Below are 6,774 nucleotides of genomic sequence, written 5' to 3'. Positions count from 1 at the left end.
GCTGCTCATTGAGCAGCTCATATATTAAACTGATTTTGGAACTGGGCTGTGGAAAAGAGGCTTGCCTCGTCCCAGCCACGGGTTGCCTCGGTATAGCATACCTCCGAGTGCGGCCCATTCCCCTCTGGGGAATGACACATTCAATCCAAAACAAAGTCAACGGTATCGCATTCTTTTATGTTTACAGGAGCCCCGCCCGCCCTTAGAGGGGGAAGAGGTGAAAGAGGGATGCTAATTCCAGACAACAGACAATGGCAGGAACGGCCGCTGGCCTACGTTTTCTGAAGTGCGCAAAGCACTACCACAAGGACCTAGGGGTAAGTGGGATTTTTTCACCGAGGGCAGACGCATGAAAAAGCATACTTACCGACGCGGGTTTTGCCTGCGTTATAGTATCGCGCGTGGATTCGTGCTCACAAGTGTCTTTGGATTAAAGAAGCAGGATATTTTGTAATTATTATGTGGTCCTTGTTTGGCCGTTTTTTTCTGGTGACCCTCCCAGGGACTCATGCTCGGCTCCTCGCCGTAACCTGGGTTAAGCCAGTCTCTGGTTGTTTTTCCGGCTTTTGGCTGGATTGGGATTGCTTCTTGGCTTTTTTGGACCTGTTGGGTTGGGTAGTTTGCCAGCTCACAGGTTTTGCCAGTTTTTTTCTTTTTGGTCACCCATCCCTCTTTTGGGTTGTCTTTGTTTTCTTTTTGCCATGGGTGTGGAGTGTGTTACAACGTGCCGTGATTTCACGCGTCAGAAATGAGGGCTAGTTTTACTAAGGACCGTGTGATGGTACTCCTTAGGAGCATATTGATTTTGAAAAGCTCTCTGCCATCCAGTTTTGCCCTAGGGGCTTGATTCGTATCACTTTCAAGAATGCCTCGGACAAAGCGGATTTTGACGCTACTTTGTGTATTCATCATCTATTAGTCTTTGGACTGGTGCACCGATCGAGTGTGACGTCTTCTGACAGGCCGCCGTCTTTGGTGTATGTACACTATTTTCCTGCCGAGGGTGCCCGTGCTCGGATCCTTGATGAGTTTTAAGTAGTATGGAGAAGTTATCGGTATTAAGCATTAGAACTTTTCAGGGAATTCCTGGCCTTCGTAAGCGGGTCACGAATTCTTTACTATGTTATTGTTCGGATCCAGTCCCTTCTGAGATTCGCATTGACGACTATCCTGTGCGGGTAGTGGTATAGGGGTACCCCTCCGTTCTGCCAACTATTGTAAAGTTAATGGCCATAAGGCCGCTATTTCCAGTTTCAACGGAAAATGTAGAAGGTGGTGGTTCCCCAGACCACAAAGCGCATGCGTGCGTCCGGCCGTGGTGTCAGTCCGTTGTTCCAACTGATGCAGCGGTCCCTGAGGCGGTCCCTGACCCCGCTGGGACTGTTGTGCTGTTGTCTCGGAAGTTCTGCTGGTTTTGATAATGGTCGGGTTGTGGATGTGATTGAGGGTGCGTTGAAGATGTTGTTGTGGAGAATGTGTTGTTCGGATGAGGATGATGAGGATGTAGTCGAGGGTGTTGTTTGAATATGTGGTTTTGTGGAGAATGAGGTTTCGGATACGATTGAGGATGCTGTGGATGCGAATGTGGAGGATGATGTTGCTGTTAGTACCCCTGTTTCCTGTCCCTAAGTCCATTTAGTTCTCCTGTTGAGTTGTGGGGCGGCCCCCCCGGTCCCCTTTTGTGAAACTGCGGAATGTGCAGACCCCCTCAGATTTCGTATTCGTAGGAAGGTTTTTGAAGTGGTATCGGGATGAGTTATGCCGCTGTTCTAAGGAATAAGCCTTTTTTTCTGTCTTACAGGGATATGAGGGGGCGTGAGGTTTTCCCCTACTAATTTTTGGGGATTTGTGGCGGTAAGTTTTGGAAAATGGGGTGTCTCTCAGTGTGGGTCCAAATCTTCTTCGTATCGATAGAGTGGATACTCGCGGGTGAGCAGTCTGCAGTGTTTTTTGCGCAGTATTATTCTTGAAGCACAAAGCATGGACCCTTCCTTTTTGAGTGGTTTCTAGGGGCCTCTCTTTGTTGACCAGATTGGTCCTACGGAGCATGATAACGTTTTTGTGTGTGGAGTTTGTGGACCTCACTGGTCGTCAAATTCGGAGGCTTCCCGCCAAGGCTTTGTGGGTTAAGAAAGCCACAGCTTGTAATTTTACCAGTACCAATGTAGATAATAGTGTCAATTAATGTGTTGTAAAGAATGGCGGTTCTAAGTCTCGTCCCTGTGGTCCCCTACTGCTGCAGTTTTCGTGCTGGCAGAGCTGCTTCGACGCGTTCTGCCCCCCTTCTGTTGTGGGGGTTCCGAAATGTAGAAAGAAATATGTAGTAAATATTAGTAAACAATACTATCCTAAGGAAATAATATGGTGAATAAAGTATTTAAGGCCTTGTTTTTAACTAATTTAATATTTTAAATAATAGTTTTTTTTCTATGTTTTTGTATCCGTTTTTGTTCGTTTGTTTTGGATTGGGTGTGTTTCAATTTTTGGGTGTGAGTGTGTTCAATGTTTGCGAGGTGGGGTTCGATTCCCCAACGAAGTTGGTGTATGGTGGACCTCGTTATGTGGTGGCCCCCACCCTAAGGCATTGCACTTTCAGCCATGGGTTGGATTAGGTCTGAGGATCGGCAGGCATTGCACGCGCCCTGCACGGGAGCGTGGGCCCGTTCACTCTTAAATATACAAAACCTTACCTGACGCGGTGAGGTACTGTGATCATGAGGAGGCATGTCCCTCTCAAGGCGAGGCCCTTTCATTGCACTTCGCCTGGGGTTGACCCTTGCGATTACCCCAATATGTGGGTAACTCTATCGTATAATTTCTGGTAGTATGGGACCTGCGTTTCGGCGCTCGTCCCCGCAAAAGTCATCCCCACTATGTCTATATGGCCCTCTTACTGACTATCGAGGGTATTTTTGCTTTTGCAGTGGACCGGTATACTTGCAAAGAAATCTCAAAGGACGCAGCTAACTGTCCACGGTGTTGGCACGTTTGAGAGGGGTAGAAGTGCATTGGAGAGACTGGAGGAATGAAACAAGTGGAGTTTCGGTGCGGGGCGTAACTTGGCGGGCTGTTTTTGTTCAAGTCCTGTCTGCTCTATTGTGTGTAAAGTCCTGTTCGTTTGTATTTGCAGTTTTGTGCGTGCCGTGCCTTTGCTGTGCTATGCGCGCGAAGGGAAAGGAACTGAAAGGAAACGCAAACGTCCGATCGACCGACCTAGCGAGCATGGAAGGGCATTCGACTTGGACCGTGTAGGACACTTTGAACCTTTTGATCGGTTTTATTGTCACTTGATCCGCTTTTATAAATGCTATTTCTATCGTTATTGTATCCTTTGTGCGATCAAGCGAGTTAACGAATTAACGATGTAATTAAACAAAATATCAGAGTAGTAAAATTATCTAACCTTTTTCCCGATTCGTTTGCAGTCTGAATCCAAACATTTTCGACTTTCAGTTCCGTTTTTCGCGCGGGCCTCCTCTTGGAAGTGGGCGCGTGTTTTGCCACGTCACGATTGCTTAAAACTGCGTCTCAGAAGTGTGCGTTTTTTTCCTATTCATTTTTTCGTTCGTTATTTGGAAATGATGTGATATCACAGAAGTAGAATTTGACATCATCACATAAGGTTCATCCCGCGCTTGCTCACTCGCTCGCGCGCGCTCTGTACGAAAAGTCGATCGCACTAGAGTTTTCGCCATTAAGCTGGCCGATTTTTGACAAAAAGGTGTTTTCCCCCCCGCGTTTTTTGCTTTTGATTTTGTTTCCTCACTCACCTACGTCTCTCTATGTGAAATTGTGGTGTATGGATAGCTATTTATTGGGATAAACCGTTTAGAGCATGTTCGCAAGACAAAAAATTGAAGCCTACACCACGGGGTATTCCAGGGCGGTCACCCATCCAAGTACTAACCCCGCCCGACCGTGCTTAATCTTCGGTGATCGGACGATAACCGGTGCTTTCCCTGTGGTATTGTCGGAGACGAGGAAATGGGGTCGAAATTCTGCTTGTTATCGGCCGGCTTCAGGTTGTGTAAAGCGGCCACCTCCCCTGAGTGTAGGCGAATTTTGAAATTGGGCTAAAGCCCTAGTTTCGTTCCTCTAACCCTAAGAAATCGATACTCTAATCCTAAGAAATTGTGTACCCTAACCCTAAGAAATGGTTACCCTAACCCCGATTCGTTACCTAACCCTAATGTATTTTCCTCAACCCAGTTAACACATTGAGGATCATCGATTTGAAGCACTATTTCCCGAGGGAGGAGGAAGGGAGGGGTCCCAAGATACATAAAGTGTCCTAAAAACCTATTATACAATGTTTTAGCTCCGTAGGTGCGTGGTATCTGGCTTTAAAATCTTACAGTGAGGAGATACCAAACTGGTCAGCCTCTGGTCCGTCTGCGGGACGCGCAAGGGCTTGTGGGGGCGCCTTCCTACTATCCACCATAAACAGTGGGAAGGATCCCTCGACCACCCCCCTCACCCAGTCATGCTTCGGCATCGCTTCTCGGCCTTTTGGCTAAGATCAAGGTGTAGTATCTGTTCTTATCAGCTTAATATCTGAGACGCTGCTCATTGAACAGCTCACTATTACCTGATTTTTGGAACTGTGCTGTGGAAAAGAGGCTTGCCTCGTCCCAGCCACGGGTTGCCTCGGTATAAGCACTACCTCCGAGTGCGGGCCCACTTCCCTCTGTGGAAGACACCTTCAATCCAAGAAACCAAGTCAACGGTATAGCATTCTTTTTATGTTTACAGGAGCCACCGCCTGACCTGAGGGTACCCGTATGGGCTGTTTGACAACGTTGATGGCCCTTAGAGGGTGAATAGGTGAAAGAGGGATTATAAGCTTTCAGACCACCGACCTGGCAGGAACGGCCCGTCTGGCCTACGTTTTCTGAAGGTGTCGCAAAGCACGGCCACAAGGACCTAGGGGTAAGTGGATTTTTTCACCGATGGCAGACTCTGAAAAAGCATACTTACCTGACGCTGGATGGTACTGGTGATCCAGGAAGCAGTTCCTCTCAAGGCGATCCCTGTCATTGCACTTCGACTGTGTTGACCCTTGCGATTACCCCAAATTTGGGTAACTCTATCGTATAATTTCTGGTAGTGGGGACCTGCGTTCGCGCTCGTCCCGCGCAAAAAGTCATCCAAACTATGTCTATATGGCCCTCTTACTGACTATCGAGGGTATTTTTGCGTTTTGCAGTGGACCGGTAGACTTGCCAAAGAACGCAAAGGACGCACAACTGCGCAAGGTGTTTGCACGTTTGGAGGGGTAGAAGTGCATTTGGTAGACTGGCGGAAGGAAACAAGGTGAGCTTTCGGGGCGGCTGCGTAACTTTGGCTGGCTGTGGTTTGTTCAAGGCCTGTCTGCTCTATTGTGTGTAAAGTTCCGGTCGTTTGTATTTGGCAGGTTTTGCGTGCCCCGTGCCGTGCTGGTGGCTATGCGCGCCGAAAGGGAAAGGAAATGAAAGGAAACCAAACGGCCGTTCGTCCGAGCGAGCGAGCATAGAAGGGCAGTCGACTTGGACAGTGAGTTCACTTTGAAACTTTGAAGCTGTTTTATTGTCACGGGAGCCGCTTTTAGAAATGCTCTTGCTATCGTTAGTGTAACCTTTGTGCGAGCAAGCGAGTGAACGAATGAACGAGGGAAGGCAACAAACTAGCAGAGTAGTAAATAGTATCGAACCTTTTTCCCGATTCGTTTGCAGTCTGAATCCAACCATTGTCGACTTTCAGTGCGTTTTTTCGCTATGCGCCTCCTCTTGGCAGTGTGCGAGTGTTTTTGCCACGTCACGATGGCTTAAAACTGCGTCTCAGAAGTGTGCGTTTTTTTCCTATTCATTTTTTTCGTTCGTTATTTGGAATGATTTGATATCACAGCATTAGAATTTGACATCATAAACTGTTCATCTCGCGCGTGCTCACGCGCTCGCGCGCTCTCTGTAAGAAAAGTCGATCCGCACTCGGAGTTTTCGCCATTAGCTGGCCGATTTTTGACAAAAGGTGTTTTTCCCACCCTCGTTTTTTGGTTTGATTTTGTTCCTCACTCACCTACGGCTCCTCTATGTGACATTGTGGGTTATGGCGAGCTATTTATTGGGATAAAACGTTTAGAGATTTGTCGCAAGACCAAAAATTGAAAGCCTACAACACGGGGTAGTCCCAGGCGGTCACCCATCCAAGTACTAAACCCCGCCCGACAGGGCTTAACTTCGGTGATCGGACGAGAACCGGTGCTTTCCCTGTGGTATGGTCGTAGACGAGGAAATGGGGTCGAAATTCTGCTTGTTATCGGCCAGGTTCAGGCGTTAAAGCGGCCACATCCCTGAGTGTAGGCGAATTTGAAATTCTAAAGCCCTAGTTTCGTTACTCTAACCCTAAGAAATCGATACTCTAACCCTAAGAAATTGTTACCCTAACCCTAAGAAATGGTTACCCTAACCCCGAAGTCGTTACCTAACCCTAATGTATTTTCCTCAACCCAGTTAACACATTGAGGAGCATCGATTTGAAGCACTATTCCCTAGGGAGGGGAGGGAGGGGTCCCAAGAGACATAACGTGTCCTAAAAACCTATTATACAATGTTTTAGCTCCGTAGGTGCGTGTATCTGGCTTTAAAATCTTACAGTGAGGAGATACCAAACGGGTCAGCCTCTGGGACCGTCTGCGGGACTCGCAAGGGCTTGTGGGGGCGACCTGCTACTATCCACCATAAACCGTGGGAAGGATCCCTCGACCACCCCCCTCACCCAGGGCATGCTTCGGCATCG

At 47.9% G+C, this 6,774-nt stretch overlaps 4 non-coding genes and 2 pseudogenes across 4 annotated transcripts in view; 4 read left to right on the top strand and 2 right to left on the bottom strand.

Moving 5' to 3' along the window:
- Positions 1-123, top strand: part of LOC136278509 (U2 spliceosomal RNA) — a 188-nt gene extending 65 nt beyond the window's left edge. The window contains exon 1 of the small nuclear RNA XR_010716368.1: positions 1-123. This exon is cut by the window's left edge and continues 65 nt beyond it. This is a non-coding gene — a small nuclear RNA (U2 spliceosomal RNA).
- Positions 124-2,682: 2,559 nt separating this feature from the next.
- On the top strand, positions 2,683-2,856 carry LOC136278503 (U1 spliceosomal RNA; annotated as a pseudogene).
- A 1,002-nt stretch (positions 2,857-3,858) lies between these two features.
- On the bottom strand, positions 3,859-3,978 carry LOC136278512 (5S ribosomal RNA; annotated as a pseudogene).
- Positions 3,979-4,493: 515 nt separating this feature from the next.
- LOC136278504 (U2 spliceosomal RNA) lies at positions 4,494-4,685 on the top strand. The gene has a single exon (XR_010716366.1). It is a non-coding gene; the product is annotated as a U2 spliceosomal RNA (small nuclear RNA).
- Positions 4,686-4,969: 284 nt separating this feature from the next.
- Positions 4,970-5,135, top strand: LOC136278502 (U1 spliceosomal RNA). The gene has a single exon (XR_010716365.1). It is a non-coding gene; the product is annotated as a U1 spliceosomal RNA (small nuclear RNA).
- Positions 5,136-6,144: 1,009 nt separating this feature from the next.
- Positions 6,145-6,264, bottom strand: LOC136278510 (5S ribosomal RNA). The gene has a single exon (XR_010716369.1). It is a non-coding gene; the product is annotated as a 5S ribosomal RNA (ribosomal RNA).
- Between the last annotated feature and the right edge of the window lie 510 nt (positions 6,265-6,774).

This window comes from Pocillopora verrucosa, unplaced genomic scaffold, assembly GCF_036669915.1.
Source record: "Pocillopora verrucosa isolate sample1 unplaced genomic scaffold, ASM3666991v2 scaffold_108, whole genome shotgun sequence".
Taxonomy (NCBI): Eukaryota; Metazoa; Cnidaria; class Anthozoa; order Scleractinia; family Pocilloporidae; genus Pocillopora; species Pocillopora verrucosa.
Note: the sequence above shows the minus strand (reverse complement) of the source record. Positions and strands in the feature narration are given on the sequence as shown.